General features: G+C 41.0%; 1 protein-coding gene and 1 pseudogene across 7 annotated transcripts in view; one reads left to right on the forward strand and one right to left on the reverse strand.

Moving 5' to 3' along the window:
- The window catches only part of LIMCH1 (LIM and calponin homology domains 1), a 430,644-nt gene that overhangs the window by 271,279 nt on the left and 136,235 nt on the right, over positions 1-23,130 (reverse strand). The gene's annotated exons all lie outside the window — the stretch shown is intronic.
- LOC126077626 (uncharacterized) lies at positions 15,042-15,142 on the forward strand (annotated as a pseudogene).

Genomic DNA, 23,130 nt, shown 5'->3' on the forward strand with positions numbered 1-23,130 from the left:
GGGGAGCAGGCACATTGTGGGGAACAGAACCAATGTCATGGAACACTTTGTGTACAAACTACCAAACGGGAAACTAATTTGCTAGGTAAGCTTTTACCTCATGTACAATAAAAAAATTTTAAAACACAATGTCCTGTAATTTAGGTGATTTACCCAAGGTCATATAGCCAGTCAGCACCTGGGATAAGAAAAGAATCAGGTCTTCTTTCTCCCAGGGCTTCTCAAACCCGACTCCTCTTCTTGTGACCTTACATTGCTGCCCTTTGTTTAATAACAATAGTTTACTATATCTATTCAGTTTGGGTTGGCAAAGAAACAGCACAGGAGTCCAGGCCTGAGGTTATTTAATCAACATTATCAGACCACGATCCTCTCCAGCACTAGCTCTGAGTGCTCAGTAGTGAGGATAGTAAAATACAATCTGCAGAATCCATTTATATTTTCATCATGTCATCAGAAAACCAGAAGGCACTGTTTACAGCCAAAGATTGACAGATACTACCAAAAAAAAAAAAAAACCTAATTAAGAATACAGTCAATGCTCAAAAGCACCCTGGGAGTATTAAATCCTCTGATCTAGCCATTGTATGATCTAGATGCAGAAAATGGGTCAGTTCTGGGACATGGGAGTAGGTTTAGCAGTAACTGTGTTTTCACAACTGCAAGCTGTCCTTGCCTTACAGGCAGAACAGAAGCTGCAAAGACACTCAGTGTGAGCTTTCACACAACATAAAGCTTTAGCAACTCATTTGAGAGCAAAGAGAAAGAAGAGTCCAGAAAGAAAATGGGATAGTGGAGTGCTTCTGGACTAAGAGTGGTGTCTCCATTTCAATGAGCAAAGACACACCTCAGCCACAGTACTATTTTTACCTGGGTATCAAGTTGCTCCTTGAATAAATACTTTAGTTCTGGAACACTTTTGGCAAATCAGACTATGTAACTGTCATTTAGTCCTCAGCAGAGTGAAATATAAAACCTTAGAATTAGGCAGATCCGGGTTCAAATTCCAGGTCTGGAACACAGTAGCTGTGTGACACTGGACAAATGGCTTCACTTCTTTGAGCCTGCTTCCTCATCTTTAAAAGATGATTGAAGGAACCATTTACAACGTTGTTAAAAGGTTAGGAATCATGGGTGGAAACCATCTAGTGGGATTTCTTATTTAGTGTACGAAAATGGCAGTTCTATTACTTTTTTTTTTTTTTCCCAAGCTGAACATCTAAGAAATGGATCTTGAAGAAAAAAAATCCACAATAGGAGTATCTACATAGATGGCTGCAGTTTTTGTGCAGAAATGCTGTTCAGGACAAAGAGAGTATAGTTGAGGCAAATCTGCTACTTCACATTGATCTTTGTTTAGGAGTGCTGGACACGAAATAAGGAGCCAAGCCCTGGTGGTGCTGTGGTTAAAGCGCTCAGCTTCTAACCGAAAGGTCGGCCGTTCAAACCCACCGGCCACTCCGCGGGAGAAAGATGTGGCAGTCCACTTTTGTAAAAGATTTACAGCCTTGGCAAGCCTATGCGGCAGTTCTACTCTGTCTTATAAGGTAGGTCTCTATGAGTCAGAATCAACTCAACAGCAGTACGTCTGGTTTGGTTTGGACACAAAATCACACAGGGAAGCCCCTGTGATAACCACCTATACACGCTGTTTGGGTTAATTAAGACCATGAGGAAACAATTGTGTAAATTCAGACTGTGACACAGTCTAGAAGAAAACTGGCCTTTAAAAGTCAATATGATGAAAAAAAGGGGGAAGAGTTGTTATCCTAACATAAGACACTTATGAGACATCAACTGCAATGCCCATTCCTTAATTAGATCCTAGCTTAAAAGAATTAAATCCATTGTAGATGACATGTTGGGGAGATTGGAGGGAATGCTGTTGTTGTATGCTGTCGAGTCAATTCTGACTCATAGCTACCCTACAGGACAGAGAAAAACTGCCCCACAGGGTTTCCAGGGCTGCAATGTTTATGGGAATAGATCACCAGGTCTTTGCTCCTGCTGAGCCACTGGGGGATCTGAATATATCCTGGTTATTTGACAATATTTTTAAGAGTGATAATCGTATGGCAAAGCCTCTGGGTGGTGCAATGGTTGATGATCTCGGCTAGTAACCAAAAGGTTGGCTGTTGGAGTCCACCCAGGGGCACCTTAGAAAAAAGGCCTGGTGATGTATTTCCAAAACAGCCATTGAAAACTCTGTGGGGTCACAGTGCTACTCAGACACACATGGTGATACCGTGAGTCAGAATCAATTTGACGGCACGTGGTTTGGTTTTGTAATGGCATAGTGATTATGTAGGAGTATGTTCTTAGTTTTTGGAGACATATGCTAAAGTATTTAGAGGGAAAGGGGTCTGAGGAAATACTATGTATGTGTGTGAGTGTAAGTGTATTAAGCAAATACAGAAAATGTTAACAATCACTGAAACTAGGTGTAGGCGTCTGGGTTGCTTTGAACCAATCTTTCTTTTTCTTTCCTTTTCTATTTATTTATTTATTTTTGACCGTTTCAAATATTCGTAATAAGATCTTGTTCCAAGGAGCGCCTGGCGGATTTGAACTGCCAACCTCTTGGTTAGCAGCCTATGAGTCGGAATCGACTCGACGGCAGTGGGTTTAAGATCTTTTTTGGGGACTATGGCTGAACATAGTTCAGCAGCCCAGGGAAAGTGCTCAGGCCAACAACCTGTCCATTGTTTCCTCATTTATTTCCAGGAGCATTTTTTCATATTTGTCTTCACTGATGACAGTCGTTTACTAGCTTAAAATTGGTCACTTCATTTATATTCAATTCACTCTCTCACCTGCTGACTCCATATAAAAGACACTTGCCAGCCATCAAATCAAAGTGATATAGCACTGAGAGCGGGCGGGAAGTAAGGGTCATGGCCCTTGGCTTCCTGGTTTCAGGCAAAGAGCTGGAACTAGAGGCTCTGCCAGGTACACAGAGTTCTGCAACAGTTGTAGATCTGTCTGAAAGCATGATCGATTTCACTATTTGATATTCTGATAACTAAATAATTTTTAGCTAAGAATCCAAAGTAACCACAAAACTATTGTACCTTGCCAGTATTTTAGAACTCAACTTTTAAAACGGCATCAACCTCAAGTAAGGAAACTACTAGAATTTACCCAAACAAGATATTAGATTACCAAGAAAAATAAAACATGGTGAAATGCTCATTTATAAAGATAGGATGATCATTTTTTAAACGGCTTATCCTTTAGAAGAGGAGCCCTGGTGGCGCAGTGGTTAAGTGCTTGGCTGCTAACTGCAAGCTTGGCAGTTCGAACCCACCCAACGGCCACTGTGTGGAAGAAAGATGTGGCGGTAGACATCCGTAAAGATGTACAGCCGTGGAAACCCTATCTGGCAATTCTACTCTGCCCTTCAGGGTCACTATGAGTCAAAACCAACCCGACAGCAATGGGTTTGGTTTGGTTTTATCCTTTAAAAAGGAGGTCTGATTTGGGTGACACAACTATAAAGAAAAGCAAAGAAGCGATTAACGTAAAAACGAGGAGTGACTTTTAGGAAGAAGGGAAGGCGTTATAATTGGAAGAGAGCACAGGAAGGGATTCCAGGGTGGTAAAATTCTATTTCTTGACTTGGGTAGTGATTACAAGGCTGTTTGTGTTAAATAATTCACCACGTATGTATTCAGGATTCCCTGAGTGGTTCAAAAGGTTAAGTGCTCGACTACTAGTTGAAAGGTTGGTAGTTCAAACCCATCCAGACGTGTTTCAAAGACAGGCCTGGAGATTTGGTTCTGAAAACATTATGAAGCAGTTCTACTCTGCACACATAGGGCCTCCATGATCCGAAATCGACTCAACAGCAACTAACAACAACAAAGTATGTATTTGTTTTATGTTGGTTTTCTGTAACTGTGTTATACTTCACAGTTAAAAGGTTTTAAAAGGGGAGCTGGGGATATATAGACTAACCTTCATACTGGCTCCATCTTTTTTTTTTTCCTCTCTCCCTCATCAGTAAAGAAATGTTCCATTTTGGTAGTATTCAGAAAAAGACCTTGTAGTTAGAATACACCACTCTTCATTTTTTTTTTTTTTTAGTTTGATTATAACCAAAATACATGTCTATCTATAATATTCTTCAAGTCCACTATTAAAATGGTGGCTATAATCAATATAGTGCATTCCTACTGCATAGTATATTTTAAAACACTTGACTATTGCTCAAAACAAAACTGTTTGGCTTTGGAAAAAAAAAAAAACATGGTCTTCTGATAGTTTGTCATTTGGATGACTCTAGGTGGGCAGTTGGGACAGAGAATGACTATGGTGTCCCCACCCCCACCTTCTATCAATGGTCCCTTTGTGTGAATCTCACGGTTGTCTAATGACACCTAGCCAGGGTTGGTTGGAGGCCAAAAGTCAAGATAACTGGATTCTACCACCTTCTGCTAACAGCCAAGGGATTCTAACAAATCGCTTCACTTCTCTCTTTTAAGTCTAAAATCACTGCACAAATCTAAATGTTCTTTTGAACTCTTGTCCCTCTAGCCTCTCATCTTGAAATTATGATAATAATAGGCCTAGTTACTCCCCATGAGGTAGTCAGAACCACCATATTTGGTTATCCAGGTTGTGCCCTGGACTGGGATGCCTGGCTGAGGAGACAAGTTGGGGCAGAAACCAAGCCTGAGCTCCCAAATCATGCACCTGGAAGTGGGTTGTTGACCTGAAGGTTTCATTTTTCCAATTTACATAAAGCCACTGTCTGCACCTAAGCCCATAGAGTCCACATTGAGAGGAAGCCTTTCTCAAATTTACCCAATGATGCCGTATGGGCTCACAGGGTGCACTAATGAAAGTGCAATGGTTATTGCTGTTTTCCAAATGAGGAAATGAGTGTCTTAGTTTCCTAGTGATGCTATAACAGAAATAACACAAGTGAATGGCTTTAACAAACAAATTTATTCTCTCACAGTCTAGGAGGCTAGAAGTCCAAATTCAGGGCGCCAGCTCCAGGGGAAGGCTTTCTCTCTCTGTCAGCTCTTGGGGAAGGCCCTTGTCATCAATTTTCCCTAGGTCTAGGAGTTTCAGGGCAGGGACCCCGGGTCCAAAGGACGCACTCCACTCCTGGCTCTTCTTTCTTTATATCTCAAAAGAAACTGACTCAACATACAATCTAATCCTATAGATTGTGTCCTGCCTTATTAACATAACTGTCCTAGTCCTGCCTCATCAACATCATAGAGGTTAGGATTTACCACACATAGGATTTTTAGGATAATTAGATCACAAAATGGAGGATAAACACATAATACTGGGAATCATGGCCTACACATTTTTGGGGGACATGCTGTAACACTCAGGTATAGGCTACTGAGTAATTTGCCTAAGTTCACATAGCTTTCAGATAGCCGAGCCAGGGTCCTAGGCTGGGCAGTCTGGCTGCTGACCCATGCTACTAACCAGTATCTTTACATGTTTGTGTCCTTAGTGATATTTCCTTATTATCAGTTGGGTTGTAAGTAAAGGCCTGACTTCCCACTGCCTATGACATCTGCCTCTCTCTTTAATATGATTTTTTTTCCAAACGTGGAATGAGAAAACAAATCTCGAAATCCTGAAAAATGTCAAAATGCCTGTAGATTTATCATCAATTCACTCACCACCATGGGAGTGAAATAATAACAATCTTGGTGTTGTCACAGGATTTGTATCACTGTCTTTAAAAAATCATCATGTATAACTCGATCCCCTATGGGATGAAAAATAAATACCCATTAATAGGGCAGGCGGAGGAAGAAGAATGGAAGGAAGGAAGACAAGATGCCTCATTTAAGACTATTAAATATTTCTATGACAAAATATTTCCCTAGTTATCTTCCTCTGGCTCTTTAAACTTACAAATAATGTATTATGACAGGAAATCTGTTCTTCTGGCTGGTTTGTGATAAAGACAGCAGGTGGTAATCCCAGCCCACTGAGATGCCATTTATCACTGGGCCTCATTAACACAGCGGTGTGGTAGCTGCCCCGACTGATACTGCAGCAGCCATCTTGGTATGGACTACAGCGGACACTTTTCAGACTCTGTATTTAGCTCTCCTTAACTCTGCCTCCACAGTGGTTAAGAGCTATGGCTGCTAACCAAAAGGTTGGCAGTTCAAATCCACCAGTTGCTCCTTGGAAACCCTATGGGGAGTTCTACTCGGTCCTATAGGGTCACTATGAGTCAGAATCGACTCGACAGCAATCGGTTTGGTTTTTAGGTTTTGGTACCTCTGCCTTCACAAAAATGTCCACATCTACAAGGAAGAAGGCCTGTCTCCAGGGTATTATAAAAAATATATAAGAACATAGTGTAATAACTGGATGATCCCAGTGAAATCAAAGAAAAAACATCATAAGCATAACAGGTAAGAGCCATGTTTGAGCAAAAGTAATTTCTTTTTTTAAATAACAAATGGGGCCTTCTGCCCACATATCATCTTAATGTCATTAACCAAAAAAACTGTGGAAAGGAATAAAGGAAAAAAGATTTAAAAGGTAACTGTCATTATTATATCACTTGCTATGTTCCAAACCCTGGTGGCATAGTGGTTAAGAGCTACAGCTTCTAACCAAAAGATCGGCAGTTCAAATCCACCAGGTGCTCCTTGGAAAACCTATGGGGCAGTTCTACTCTGTCCTACAGGGTCGCTGAGTCAGAATCGAGTCGATGGCAGCGGGTTTGGTTTGGTTTGGTTTTTGGTTTATGTTCCAAAGGCACTCTGGTGGCACAGTGGTTAAGTGCTCGGTTGCTAACCCAAAAGTCGGCAGTTCAAACCCACCCGCTGCTCTGCAGGAGAAAGATGTGGCAGTTTGCTTCCATAAAGATTTACAGCCCTGGAAACCCTATGGGGGCAGTTCTACTCTGTCCTACAGGGTTGCTATGAGTCAGAATCGGCTGGACAGCAGTGGGTTTGGTTTTGAGTCTGGGCTGTGTTCCAAGAGGTCTTTGTATTTTAGACATTCCTAATAACCATGTAATTCTGAGCAAGAGTCTAGAACCAATGGTGTTCTGGTGAACGCTTAACAACTGGTTCTTATTGGAGGGCTGGGGGAAGTGCTGATATATAGCATTTGCCAATCTCCATGGTGTAAATACTCCTACCATGACCAATTTCAACCTATCAACCTGATAGCACTGAATGCAGAGGGAGAAGAGATGCTCACAATTTTCTCTCCCAAACTGTAGAACCAGCTCCAGACATCACTGTGCACTTCAAACTACATTACGTATAAATATTATGGGGTTAACATATATATATATATATATATATATATATATATATATATATATATATATAATTTCGATATATCCATGACATTAGTAAATTTTGACAAATAATGGTTGGAAACAAAGTATATTCTAGATAAACATTTAAATGTTTCTGAACTTGCATATATCCTTATTCATAAACAGTCAAAATCTTATAAAAAAGGCACAACTTTGATGATATAAACCTATCATCTTTTAAGATAACTGTTTCCAATTTCCTGGCTACAAGTAGGATATGAAAAGCAAACATAAAAGGTCTGCACTAAATTTCCAAAAACTGACGCAGTAACAATAATCCAAAAAATAAGCCTTTTCCAAGCATTTAAAACCAAGAATAAAAACAATTTCCTTTGTCCTTCTAAAGTACCTGTGTCCTACCCATGGAGTAGGCTCTGATTCTCAGAACATTATACATTCTCCAGTCCTGAGGTATTTCTTCCTCCTCCCCTTCCAGGAGAGCCCAGAATTATAACAAAGCTAATAATTATACACAATCCATTCTGGGACACAATGATGTGATTTTTAACTAAATAAATTCATAAACAGCTAACCAGACTGCATATAAACTTTTAGAGGGCAAAGGGGAAAACATACCCCACTTCCAACCTAATGATACATACCATCCAAACGAGACTCCTCACTACACTGCTAGGCAGGTCATAAGTAGAACTAGCAAAGCAAACCAGTTGCTATTTTACCACTGATTGACACAGGAAGCTGTTGTTTGTGAAAGGAAGAGAAGGAGGACTAATGCTGTTTGAAACAATCAACAGCTCTGTTCTCTATTTTGTGTTAATTGCTGGGAACACCTGCTGCCTCAGTCTCTTCAGTCTCATCCATTATGCAACATGTTGGCGGCGATGGGACTGGGATATGCTATTGAACACAATGGCAAACGTGAGGGAAGACAAAGATACAGCCCCAACATCTCAAAGAACATGCAGCAAATAGCACACACTTTTCCTCTTCCCACTCTGGGTAGTGGCAGGTCCTTAAAAGATACATTAAAAACACTATATAGACAATACATAAGTGGTCACTTCGGTGAAAGGTAAGATAGTACACAATACTGGGGAAGCCAGCACAACTTGTACAAGGCAAGGTCCTGGAAGCTCCATAGACACATCCAAAGTTCCTGAGGGACTGAATTGCTGGGCTGAGAGCTGTGGGGACCATGGTCTCGGGGAACATCTAGCTCAACTGACATAACAGTTTATAAAGAAAATATTCTGTATTCTACTTTGGTGAGTAGTAGTATCTGGGGTCTTAAAAGCCTGTGAGCAGCCATCTAAGATACTCCACTGGTCTCGCCCCTTCAGGAGCAAAGGAGAATGAAGAAAAGTAAAGATACAAGGGAAAGATTAGTCCAAAGGACTAATGGACCACATCTACCACAGCCTCCACCAGACTGAGTCCAGCACAGGTAGATGGTGCCTGGCTACCACCACTGACTGCTCTGAGAGTGATCACAATAGAGGGTCCCAGACAGTGCTGGAGAAAAATGTAAAACAAAATTCTAACTCACAGAGACAGAAGAAACCCCGAGAGTATGGCCCCCAGATACTCCTTTAGCTCAGTAAAGAAATAACCCGAGGTTCACCCTTCAACCGAAGATTATACAGGCCCGTAAAACAAAACGAGGATAAAGGGGCACACCAGCCCAGGGACAAGGACTAGAAGGCAGGAGGGGATAGGAAAGCTGGTAATAGGGAACGCAAAGTCAAGAAGGGAGACTGTGTTGACATGTCATGGGGTTGTTAACCAATCTCGTTAAACATTATGTGTACTAACTGTTTAACGAGAAACTAGTTCATTCTGTAAACCTTCATCTAAAGTACAATTAAAAAAAAAAAAAAGATACATTAAAACCAAACCAGCTGCCATGGAGTTGATTCTGACTCGTGTGACCCTATGTGCATCAGAGTATAACTGTGCTCCACAGGGTTTTCAGTGGATGATTTTTCAGAAATAGATGGCCAGGCCTTTCCGCCAAGGTGCCTCTCAACAGACTCAAACCACCAACCTTTTGGTTAGCATTGAGCATGTTAACCATTTGCACTGCCCAGAGACTCCAAAAGATACATGCTCACGCCAAAATTAAGCTGTCATTTTATAGCACTGAGAGGAATTAAAATGCAAAGAAAATATTTGTTCTGCACATCATGTCTTTAAACCAAAAAATCAAACCCGCTGCCGTAAAGTCAATTCCAACTCATAGCGACCCGAGGGGATTAAATCACCACCCCATGGAGATTGGCCTTCACATTTACTCTCCAGTCTACCCAAGAGAGGAAATGCTTACAGCAGCATTTCCACAGTATGCTCCACAGAGTCCTCCTTCCACAGGATGCTAGAGATGTGATGCAGAAAGAAGACTCCATGGTCAAGTAAGTTTGGGGAAAGCTATATTAAAAAAAAAAGTTTTTTTTTTTTTTAACCTTGATCTTCTTAGAGCTAATAAGATGGTAATGTGAACTGAGATCCTCTCAAACCCATTGCCATCAAGTCAATTCCGACTCAAAGCAACCCCACAGGACAGAGCAGAACTGCCCCATAGGGCTTCCAACGCTGTATGTAATCTTTACAGAAGCAGATTGCTGCATCTTCCTCCCATGAAGCAGCTGGTGGGTTTAAACCGCCAATCTTTTGATTAGCAGCTGAGCACTTTAACCACTGTGCCTCCAGGGCTCCTCTTCTGAGATCCTCCAGTGGGGGATCAAATACAGTGCTTCTCAATCTGCTTAAACAGAAACATGCCGGGTGGGTAACACCAGTGTTCTGTATAACTTGCATTAGGAGATGCTGGCTTTCCACAGTGCTGGGTAACTAACCCACGGTCTGGGGCTAAGTAGGCCCACATACATGTTGCTTGGCCTTTACTGTATTGGCTCACATGGTGCTATAGGAAATTTTAATCAGTTGTCAAAATTTAAAAAATCTTGAACACCGGCCTTTAAAAAACAACAGCAAAGTTTTTAAATTTTATTTATTCATAAATTTTATTTATTTATTGCTTCTATTGACAAAAATAGATGCAAAAAATAAAATTTATAAATAAAATTTTAAAAAATTAAATTTAAAGACTTTGCTGTTGTTTTTTAAGTTAGGAAACCCTGATGGCATAGTGGTTAAGAGCTATGGCTGCTAACCAAACGGTCAACAGTTCAAATCCACCAGGCGCTCCTTGGAAACTCTATAGGGCAGTTCTACTCTGTCCTATAGGGTCGCTATGAGTCGAAATCGACTCGACAGCAACGGGTTTGGTTGTGTTTTTTTTTTTTTACTGACAAAAAGGTGAACCAATGGGCAACACTGTGCCTACAGACTTACTTTATGCAGAATATTTTAGACCATCAAAAAATAAATCATATAGGGCATCAGCTGACAATCAAGTTATGGAAAGAAAAATTTCAAGTGCACATTGCAGTATGGACATTCAGAGAAATGAAACAAGGAGAGCGAGAGTAGGGTATTAAAGAGGGAGTCTTTGGAAAAGTGGTGTTGGGCTCAGATTGGCAGGGATAAAGGAAGAATGTGTGCAAAGCTAGAGGAAGATCCGAGAACAAAAGCACATGGCTGGAATCAATAAGTCATAAAAATAGATCACAGGCTGCTTCCAGATATAGAATCAAGACACACATGCTTGACTTTTTAATTTGAAATTTTAATTGAGGAACACAGCAGTCAGGAATTTTAACAAATAAGTAGGTCTGAGACATGGATCGGGTCAAATCACGCCATTTGGCCACTAAACCCAGTCTCTGGGAGAATAAACACTAGATATTTCTTAGATATATGACTAAGTAATTCCCAAAGCAATTTCCATCAAACGTCAGCTGCAAAAGCGATCACAGCAAAAATCCTTGCCAGTTCCATAGACCTGGGGTAGCAGAGACTCCAAGAAGTCAGTGAACCGGTTTGAAAATAATTCTGGAAACTTGGAGAGCCTATTACTAAGTAAGAAGCAGAAGCAGATTTTCAAATGCTCACTTTGATATATTAAGCATTGTTCCACCCAGATCTTTCCACCATCCTGGTACATTTACTAAACACCAGTGCAAAGTGAGTCAGTTTCTAAAACAAAGCTTCACCTTGCTAGAGGTCATAATCTTAGTTTAACTTCACCACAATGAGATTAGCATAATCTAAAAAAAAAAAAGGATACAAAAATACATTCTAAACAAGAAGTTAGAGCTAGACAGAAGCTCAAAAATGTGTTGGGTCATCTGAGTTAAGATCTAATTGCTGCTATTCAGGAATTTTTTTTTTTTAATCACTTTGATTTCTATTACTTTCACATAATAACTATTTCAAGGCTTCTACTAAGGACTCAAAACCCCAACCCCCAGGCTTGCTTTACTAGATTTTCAGAAGAATGCCTTGTTTTTGAAAGATTGGCATTCCCAGACACAAACAAGACCACTCTGCAAAATCCTGGGAGCTACCAGCATCTTCCCTAACCATATCACCTCCCTTTCTGCCTCTAAGGAAGAACTGTCCCTCTTTCTTTTCAAGCAAGTCCCTCTAACCCAGGTCTTTATTCCTGCTGCTCTTTCACTCTAAACCCTGGTGGCATAGTGGTTAAGAGCTATGGCTGCTAACCAAAAGGTGGGTAGTTTAAATTTACCAGGTGCTCCTTGGAAACCCTATGTGGCAGTTCTACTCTGTTCTATAGGGTCACTATGAATCAGAATCAGCTTGATGGCAATGGGTTTTTTAATGGGTCTCTCACCCTGATCTCTCTCTCTCTTATTTACACTGCTAACCAAACTCTAGGATTGTTATGGATTGAATTGTGTCCCCCACAGAGATACACTGAAGCCTTAGCCTTCGTACCTGTCAATGTGACCCTATTTGGAAACAAGGTTTGTCATTTATGTTAATGAGGAGTTGGGCAGGTCCTAAATCTAATCCCTTCTGAGTGATGTCTTATAAAAAGAGCAGAATAGACACAGACACACACAGAGGGGAAGACACCATGTGAGGATCATCTACAAGCCAAGAAACACCAAAAAAGTCTGGGGCTACAGAAGCTGACTGACGTTTTCTCTAGAACCAACAGGAAGGGAGCCTAGCCCTGCTGACACCCTGAATTCAGACTTCTAGCACTCGAAACTTTGAGAAAATTAATTTCTGTTCATTAAAACCCCCACTTGTATTTTTGTTATGGCAGCACTAGGAAACTAAGATGAGGATCTTCATGAATACTTCTTTGCCTATGGCAGTTCGGATTCCAATATTTTTAAATATTTTCTACCACCTAGAGTTCAAGTCCTAACTTCTTAGATTGCAGATCAAGGAAACTGCTACATGAGTCTACTCCTTGGGTGAATTCACCATACATATCCAGGCCCCTCTGTATTTGCTTATGACATTTATCATGTCTGGAATGCCTTTGCTCTTTTCTATTTATGCCCAACCCCGTGTTCAAATCTCAAGTTGCAAATGCTTCAACAAAGTTTCCCTAAAGCTCCCACTAACCCCTATACTCCTAAACCAAATTTCTTCTTGATTCCCAAAACATTTGTTGTTCTTTGTATTTGAAATAAGACAGATTTTATAATCAGGAGATCTGGGCTTAAGTCCTACCTCCATGCAGCAGGGGAAGAGGGAGATCCAGGAGTCAGAGAAGGAAATGGACTGCAAGTCTAGTTCCCTCTATGACCTACCACATCATTTGGCATGAGATCAGAAGAGCTGGATGGTGCCCAGCTACCATAACTGAATGTTTTGATCAAGGACCCAACAGATGAATCCTGATCAAAAGTAGATAAAATGTGGAACAGAATTTAAAATTTCTGACAGAACCCAGATTTACTGGACCCACTGAGGCTGGAAGACACCTCAAATTTACTGCCCTGAAAAAATTTTTGAACCTTGAACTGAAACTGTCCTTTCATCTTCAAACTGAAAAACAGTTTAGCTAAATTAGTAAAGAATGTTTGTCTTGATCATTGTGGTCTTTTAAAGAATTATCTCTATGAGATCAAATTGACAACAGTAATTCTAATAAAATGTAGATAAGTAATTTATGGGGCAGTGAGTCAAGTCGGAAACCCTGGTGGCGTAGTGGTTAAGAGCTACGGCTGCTAATCAAAGGGTCAGCAGTTCGAATCCACCAGGCGCTCCTTGGAAACTCTATGGGGCAGTTCTACCCTGTCCTCTAGGGTTGCTATGAGTCGGAATCGACTTGACGGCACTGGGTTTGGTTTTGGTTTGCAGTCTAAGTCAGTGGTGGTGAAAAATGGGCAGAAATAGCCAAAATAGTGATACAAGGTGAAAAACGTAACCAATGTCATTGAACTGTTACATGTAGAACTTGTTGAATGTGTATATGATTTGCTATGTATATTTTCACCAAAAAAAGAAAAATCCTACTTCCACCACTAACTAGCTATGTGATTTGGGGCAGATGTATCTGCTCTACAATTCTTTCACTGCCTGTAAAACAAGAGCATTGATCTTATGGGTAAGGATTAAATGATATTATGGATGTGTATGTGAGAGCACATTGAAAGCTGGAAGAGATCAAACAAAAATTTATTTGAAATTGTCATTAATATTTGTCTGTTTTGTCCTTGTGTCCCTGAGTAGAATCATTCATTCAACAGTTATTTACTGAGTACCTATTTTGTGCCTGACATTGTTCTAGGCGCTGTAGATGTGGTCTCTGAACTTATGGCACATACTTTCTAGCAGGCGAGGCAGATAATAAACAATATAATGTCAAGTAATGATAAGACCTATGAAGAAAAATAGAGTAGGATAGATAAGAGGATACTGTGTCAGAGAATGGATTGCTCTTTAAGATATTTTAGATTGAAAAGGCTTCTCTGAAGAAGTAGCATGGGATCAGAGACCTGAATGAAGGATGAAGTGAGCCATACTCATCTGTGGGCAGAACATTGCAGGCAGAGGGAAGTACAAGGCCCATAGGTGGTGTGAGCATGTCTTGCCTAGTTAAGAAAATGGCCAGTGTGGCTGGAATGGAGCCAATGAGGGTAGCAGGACTACAAAACAAGGGCAGAGAGGCTACGGCTTTGTAGGCCACAATAAGAACTTATTCTTAAAATGAAACCAAACCCATTGCTGTCGAGTCAATTCCAACTCACAGCTTAGCGCTGTTCAAAACGTAAGAGAAAATTTTGAGCGGAGGAATGTTGCACTTCAGTTAGCACCTGGAAAAATTATGCCGGCCACTGTATGAAGAATTGACATGTGGGGAAAAGGCAGACAAGAGTGCAGATAGGAAGATCACTGAGGATGCAACTAAGTAGGTTAGGTGAGAAAGGTGGTAACTTGGACTAGAGTGGTATCTGAGGAGATCATGAGGAGTGGTTAGATCCCAAGTTTGTTTTGAAGGTAAAGACTAAAGGACTTGCTTCTGAGATTTAGAATTGAAGATGAGGCAAAGATGTCTCTAAGTTTTGGCCCTGAGCAAATGAGTGGACGGTGGTGCAATCAATTAAGATAAGGAAGACTGGGAGAGACACAGGTTTGGAAAGAAAATTGAGAGCTGTATTTTGTTCCTACTAAGGTTGAGATACCTATATAATATCCAACTGGAGACAGTAAGGAGGCAGTTAGATACATGGGAGCTCAAAGTAAAGGTTAGAGCTAGGGATGTATACCTGGGCGCGCTCAGAGACCACTTGTTGGAATAACCCATGGCAGGTACAGAAAAGAGGTCCAATGACTGAACCATGGGTCTGACCAACAATTAAAAGTCAGGAAAGTGCTCATTTCAGCAGCACTAAAATCAGAAACATATAGAGAAGACTAGCATGGTCCCTGTACAAGAATGACATGCAAATTCATGAAGTGTTCCATATTTTAAAAAAAGGAAAAAGAGAAGGGTCCAACAAAAGAGATCATAAAGGCCAGTGAGCTAAGAGGCCAACTATGAGGTAGTGATGTCCTGGTGTCAAGTGAGAAAAAATGTTTGAAGCGGGACGGGGTGGTTAATGGTCCAATGATGCTGAGGCTGTGTAAGATGAGAACCAGGAATTATCTGTTGGATTTGGGCAATGAAGAAACAGATAATGTAGACACAAGCATTTTCTATAGGATGGTGGGGATGAGAGCACACTAGAGTGATGAAGGAGGGAAAGTAGAGTCAACTCTTTGAGTAGATATGAAGAAGAAGTGGGATATGGATGTGTACTTTAGAAAGGGCGCATGCTGAAGAATGACCCAGTAAAGAAAGAGAAGCTGATGATGTAGGAAAGAGGGATGACAATTGCAGGAGCAAAGAGAAAACTGTCAAATAGGTAAAAGGAGGTAGGTCACAAGTGCAAGGTCAAGCCTTAGACAAGAGCAAGGAGAAATCACTCATTTAAAGGAAGGAAGACAGAATAAATGGATACAGATGCAGGGTTGATAAGTCTAATAGTGGAAAGATGAACAGATTGCTTCCCAATAAAATTAGAAGTCATCAGTTGAGAGTGAGAAAAAAAGAATGGTCTCAGAAGTCAAAGAAAAATGGGAAGAGTGAGGGTAGTGAACTGACATATGGGTAATGGAAAATTGTGGGTGGCCCACTTGGTGTTCCTCCTCCTTTTCCCCCTTCATTTCTCCTTCAAGAATCTTAACAGCTTTGTAGTTGTTGGATCAACAAAAATCCTGGGACTTGGGTTTAAAGATGAGCCTGATTATTTGAGAAACTCAAAACCTGACGGTCAGCAGATTTTTTCTGAAAGTTCTGCAAAACCAGCAATGATATCCCAAAAAGGATATTAAAGCTAAAACAAATGCTTTTCTGGAATACGTGTCACTGGCCATGCCTTGCATGCTTTGAAAAATTCTGATGGCTGCAAGCATAGCAGAGTCATCTTCATCTCTTACTTTGACAAGTACATAGGAGTCATTGATGAGTGGAACATTCCAGAGAAACAATATGTCAAAGACTTTAGAAATCTGTTACTGACTTAAAGAGGGAAGCAAAAATTAGACCAGCATGGTAGGATTTCTGCGTTGTGACCATACTTCCATATTCTAGAGTAATATGTTATTGTTGTTAGGTGCTGTCAAGTCAATTTTCAACTCAGAGAACTGTCCCATAGAGTCTCCTAGGCTGTAATTTTTATGAGAGCAGATTGCCAGGTCTTTCTCCTGTACCATTGCTAAGTGGGTTCAATCCATCAACATTTCAGTTAGCAACTGAGCACTTAACCATTGCACCTCCAGGGCTCCTTCTGGAGTAATGTAAAGTATCCTACTTCTCCTGAAGAAGGGGTATGACCAATAGAGGTAGAGGAGTGCCTATCACCCAAATGTGCCTGACTTTACTTCAGTTGGTGTGGGGATGATGGTTAAACAATATCAATTCCAGCTTACCAACTTTCCACCTCTTCAAAGGTAATATGCCCTTCAGTCCCAGTGCATACACAAGATGACCCTCAATCGGCCTTACAAATACGGTCAAAACTGCCCATTTGACTATTTTTAAGTGGAGCCATGATGGCAAATTCTCTGTGGATCTTTGGAAATAAGGTTTTGAAATTCATATGATAAACAGCTTGCTTGGGTCTCCTAGGGTAAGGTGACAACTTTTCAGCTTCTTAAAATTACGAGTATCTCCACAAGTGAGCTTCACATACCTTCCCAACAGACAAAAAACAGAATTAGAAATCTGTTCAACACTGCTGTCCACAAGCTACACTGGCCAAATAACTAATACCAGGAGTGTATATCTGCCTGTCAGTTTGTAGCACTATAGTGGCTTCTGTGTTGCTATGATGCTGGAAGCTATGCCACCAGTGTTTCAAATACCAGTAGGGTCACCCATGGTGGACAGATTTCAGTGGAGCTTCCAAACTAAGACAGACTAAGAAGAAAGGACTGGCAATCTACTTCCAAAAATCAGCCAGTGAAAATCCTATGGGTTACCACAGAATATTGTCCATTACAATGCTGAAAGATGAGTTCCCTAGGTTGGAAGGCACTCATAAGCATTCTAATGATAGTAAAGTGGTACAGGACCAGGAAACATTTTGTTCTGTTGTGCACGGGGTCACCATGAGTAGGAGCTGATTTGATGGCAACTAACTACAATGACAACAACAGGAGTGTATAACAGTAAACAGGATCCCAAAAGGTAGCCAGGGTGTGATCACCAAGATGCAGGGCTGCAACCCTTAACCAAAACTCTTGGAGCTAATTTATAACTTCTGGATTTTAGAATGGTAATATCATGTATGTACTATCTACTATATTAACACTTCCAAGTGGTCTGAGGAAGTACACTGTCATCAAACACAATATTTTTGTATTAAAATATGAGAATGGTCACACTAAATGGGATAGATAAAGACAATAAACAGCTTGAAGTCATTTCAGATCGAGCCAAGGCTTTGTTACTAAATGAATTACAGACGGCTGTAATAACACTTTCTAATTTTCAAAATTTTTTGGATTTTGTAATTGTGTCCAAAGGATTACGGACCTGTAAAATAAAAGCAAACATGCAAACTTCCTCATATGTTTGCTACATCGGACCATCAGGCTCCCGAAGTGCTATCACTTTTACCATGGGAAAAACAAACACAATAATGTTAATGGTTGAACAACATGATAAACATAAATAATGTCACTGAAATGTACACATGAAGAATGGTGAAATGGCAAATGCTATTTTTTACATATATAACCACAATTTTTAAAAAATGGAAAAAATGAAGGTTATCGAAATTTTGACAAGCATTAGCCAAACACCATCTTTTGGAGTACAATTTGTGACACTGTATGAATGGTGTCCAGCATGTGTCAATGCTTCTGATCATACTGTGATGAAGACTGGTGAGTATTATTTGACCTCTAAGTTCAGTGGTACTATTATGGATTGAATTGTGTCCTCCCACATATGTGTCAGAATCCTAAATCCTAGACCTGTGGATGTTATGTAATGTAATCACTTTTGATAATGCAATCTAATGTAATGTGATCAATTGATCAGTTGAGGTCAAAACACTTTAGGGTGGATCCTAAACCTAATCACTTCTGAGTTACATAAAGAGCAGCATAGACACAAACACACACAGGGAAAGATAGACACCATATGAGGGTCACTCTTGGTGGACAGGTTTCAGTGGAACTTCTAGACTAAGACAGACTACCAAATCTAGAACTACAAACCAAGGAACCAAGGAATACCTGGTCCCACCTAAAGGAGTCAATGTAGGTGACACCCTCATTTTGACAGTCTCCAGAACAGTTAAGAAAATACATTTATGTACTTTAAAGCCAATCAAACTAAAACCAAACTCACTGCCGTTGAGTCTATTCCAACTCATAGTGACCCCCTAGGGTTTCCAAGGCCGTAAATCTCTACAGAAGCATACTGCCACATCTTTCTCCCATGGAGTGGCTGGTGGTTTTGAACCACCAACCTTTCAGTTAGCAGTGAATCACTTTAACCACTGCTCCACCAGAGCTCACTTGTGGTATTTCTGTTACAGCAGCCCTAGGAAACTAAGACAGGTTCCTACAAGCAAGATACTGAATTTTCTGTTTTCTGGTAGAACTGTAAGATGTGCGATGCTTAGTGGCCACTGACCTTCCAAGAGCATCATCTCTTGTGTAAGAGTAAAAAAGACCATATCCCACGTCTGAATTCTCCTTAGACACAATTAGAGATATCATTTAAACAAGAAATGAAGAGTAAAAGAAAACATACCCTGAAAATATATACTGAAAAACTGTGAAAGATGACACAGGAACTCTATTAGAAACAGCCAAAAGAATCCAAAGTTATAAGGATACGAGTGTAATGATGAGTCAGAAAGCTATGCGGATGACTAAAAGGAAAAAGCAAAAGAAGACTAAGCAGTGCTGAGCTTCAGTGTGCAGGTTGGTGGCTTCTGAGGGAAGCATGGAGTTTACCCTCTTCCTTCTATCTCTTAGCCGAAGCACTGAACTATCTCTACGTCTTGATAATAACTGTGAATTTGGGAGGCCCATGAGCAGGGTTCATTAGGTACTCAATGAAGAAGAAACAGAAACCAATCAGCAGTGCTTCTCAAACCTGACTGCACATTACAATCAACTGGAAATACGGCCCCCATCCAGAGATTCTGATTTAATTGTTCTGGGGTGGGGTCTGGGCATTGATATTTTTCAGAAGTTCCCCCAGGTAATTCTAATATGCAGCCAGGGTAGAGAATCAATGCTCTAGAGCAGACATTAGCAAGCTTTTTCTGTAGAGGGCCAGACAGTAAATATTTAGGTGTTATTAAGCCATACTGTCTCCGTGACAACTACTTATCTCTGCTGTTGAGTGTGAAAGCAGCCATCATGCGGCTGTGTTCCAATAAAACTTTATTTAAAAAACAGGCAGTGGATCATGCTGACCTGAGGGCCATAGTTTGCTAATCACTGTTCTGTAGGGAGAGAAGGCTTCGAATTTTCTAAATGGATAAAACTATTTACTTGGGCATTGGAAGCAGCCTCTCAAACTCAAGAGAGGAATAGGATCCATATAAAACACTAGTTTGGATCATGGAGTTAAAAACGAAAACTGCAGAGAAGAAAACAAAAAGGAAGGAAAACATGTTGATCTAGTTCTACATGTGACAGATGGAAACGGAGCAATTTAAGAAGCAGGTTGTTCATGAAATAGTTTAAAACAGAAGAAAATATTCTTTGATGGTTATGAGGGTGGTTTTCACTAATTAGATACTAGGCAACAACTATTTTAGGCGAAGGGAAAGACAACACACAATACAGGAGAGGTCAGCACAACTGGACTAAACCAAAAGCAGTTTCCTGAATAAACCAAATGCTTCGAAGGCCAGAGTAGCAGGGGTGGGAGTCTGGAGACCATGGTTTAAGGGGACATCTAGGTCAACTGGCATATAAAATGTATTAAGAAAACATTCTGCATCCCACTTTCGTGAGTGGCATCTGGGGTCTTAAAACCTGGCAAGTGGCCATCTAAGATACATCAATTGATCTCAACCCACCTGAAGCAAAGGAGAATGAAGAATACCAAAGACATAAGGTAATTATGAGTACAAGAGACAGAAAGGGCCACATAGAACAGAGACTACATCAGCCTGAGACCAGAAGAACTAGATGGTGCCTGGCTACAACCAATGACTCCTCTGACAGGGAACACAACAGAGAATCCCTGATGGAACAGGAGAGCAGTGGGACGCAGACCTCAAATTCTTGTAAAAAAGACCACACTTAATGGTCTGACCAAGACTGGAAGGACCCCAGAAGTCACAGTCCCCAGACCTGTTAGCCCAAGACTGGTTCCATTCCCAAAGCCAACTCTTCAGACAGGGATTGGACTGGACTATAAGATATAAAATGATACTGGTGAGGAGTAAGCTTCTTGGCTCAAGTAGACACACGAAATTATGTGGGCAGCTCCTGTCTTGAGGGGAGATGAGGAGGCAGAGGGGGACAGGAGCTGGCTGAATGGACACAGGGAATACACGGTAGAGAGGGGGACTGTGCCATCTCATTAGGGGGAGTACAGCTAGGAGTACATAGCAAGGTATATATCAATTTTTATATGAGAGACTCACTTGATTTGTAAACTTTCACTTAAAGTACAATAAAAAAAAAAAAGTGGGCTGTGATTTTATGTCCCATATGAATACCAAGCATGGTATTTTCAATTGCCTCATATGTATGTGAAAGCTGAACAATGAAAAAGGAAAACCAAAGAAGAATTGAGGCATTGGAATTATAGTGTTGGCAAAGAATACTGAATACACTATGGACTTCCAGAAGTATAAACAAATCTGTCTCGTAGGAAATACAGCCAGAATGCTCCTTAGAAGTGAGGGCGGTGAGACTTCGTCTTGTTTACTTGGGACACATTGTCAGGAGGGATCAATTGCTTGAGAAGGACATCATGCTTGGTAAAGTGGAGGGTCAGAGAAAAAGACGAAGACCCTCAATGAGATGGACTGACTCAGTGGCTACAACAATGGGCTCAAACATGCTTACTATTGTGAGAATGGCACAGGACCAAACAACACTTCATTCTGTTATATACAGGGCTGCTATGAGTCAGAGCTGACACTATGGCACCTAACAACATGAATTTCTGTAAGAGGGAGAGGGATTCAATGGAGGCAAACAGACGTGGAACACCTGAAGAGCTGGAATTATAATCCAGGTTGCAGGAACAGAGGGAATAGAAAGGCATGCTTTGCTGTCATTGGCAAAGTGATTCAAACTGAAGAGCTGGGAATCCAAAGGCTGAGGGAAGGCAAGCCTTTGGTGAGGAACATTTGGCCAAGGACATCTGGGTTCTCACTGAGATGCTAGCAGCAGAGGCCTAGGAATCATTGCCAACGGTAAGACCAGTTCAGAAACACATGAAGCAGATTTCTCAGATAGGAGCAAATGTGGGTACGGGTAGGAACCACCCCCAGGAGACTGGCTCACAGACTTCAGAGGCTCAGAGAGGAGACAACAAATGACAGCATGAAAAAATAGAGATGAGCAGGAGATAGACTGCGGGAAATGCAACTTGAAGAACTCCCTCCTCTACGTTTGGAGCCGCTTGCTCAATTTACTTCTGGACTGCCAAGAATGTAGTAATCCAAAAGAAAAGTTTGAGATTTTGAATATGCAGAATGTGCATCAAAAGGCAGGCAGGGATCTCAGGAAAGCCCAAGAGACCACAGGCACCACCATTGCAAATATCTAAATTCTGCAAGTAGATAGTTACGCATCTGGCCCTCCACCGTGAGCCAGGAGGTAGATTTTTCCCTCCAGGATATTCACTGATACAACAAATGTTTGTGTGCACCTATTATGAGAAAGACATTGCTCTGGATAAAAGAAATAAGATGGTGAGGTATATAGAGTGGAGAGGACAATCAATAAATAATCACACACAATGTAAACTTTCAACCGTGATGAATGCCAGAAAGTAAAACCATAGGTGGTAGAAGAGGTTAGAATGAGGAGGTTAATCTACTCAGGAAAGTGACTCCTGAGCTGAGATCTGGAGCATTAGTAGGAATGAAGGAAGTAAAGAGAGAGGGAAGAGCCTTCTAGGAAGAGGAAACAGCTTGTGCAAAGCCCAGTGGAGGGAAGGTACATGGCAACTACAGGGGTGGGAAGAAGGATACCATAAAAGGTGCTCAGAATTCAAGGGTGAACAAAGATCAACCTATGGCTAGAGATGCAGGTGAGACAAGGCCTAACACAAAGCCTTGCAAGGAACTTGAAAAATGCCAACAGAACTCAAGCGTTAGGATTGAATTGTGTTCCCCAAAAAAGATATGCTCAAGTCCTAACTCCCAGTTCCTGTGAATGTGACCTTGTTCAGAAATAAGGTCTTTGAAGATATTACCAGTTAATTTGAGGTCATACTAAAACAGGGTGGATCCTAATCCAATATTGAGTGATGCCCTTATTGAACAGAAGAGACACCCAGGGAAAATGGCCATGTGAAGACAAATGCACAGATGGAGTTACGCTAGAGCTGCAAACCAAGGAATGCCTGGGGCTAACAAAAGCTGGGAAAGACAGATAAGGCACCTTCTCCTAGAGCCTTGGGCAAGAATATAGCCCTGCCAACACCCTGAACTCAGACTTCTGGCCTCCAGAACTGTGAGACAATAAATTTGTGATTTTTTAAGTCACTCAGTTTGTGGTACTTTGTTACAGCAGTCCTAGGAAATGAATACAGCAAGAAATCCAAGGAAAAGACTGAAGCAGAGTTATGGAGGTAGGTGAAGGAATCAGATGTGTGTTTCAAGATCTCACTTTGGAAAAAAGGATTAGGGGACGTGGAGGGAGAGTGGATGCTGGTGAACCACTTGGATACTGTCATGGTAGACCACTAACTGGAAACA

Source organism: Elephas maximus, chromosome 5, assembly GCF_024166365.1.
Source record: "Elephas maximus indicus isolate mEleMax1 chromosome 5, mEleMax1 primary haplotype, whole genome shotgun sequence".
In the NCBI taxonomy this organism is placed as follows: Eukaryota; Metazoa; Chordata; class Mammalia; order Proboscidea; family Elephantidae; genus Elephas; species Elephas maximus.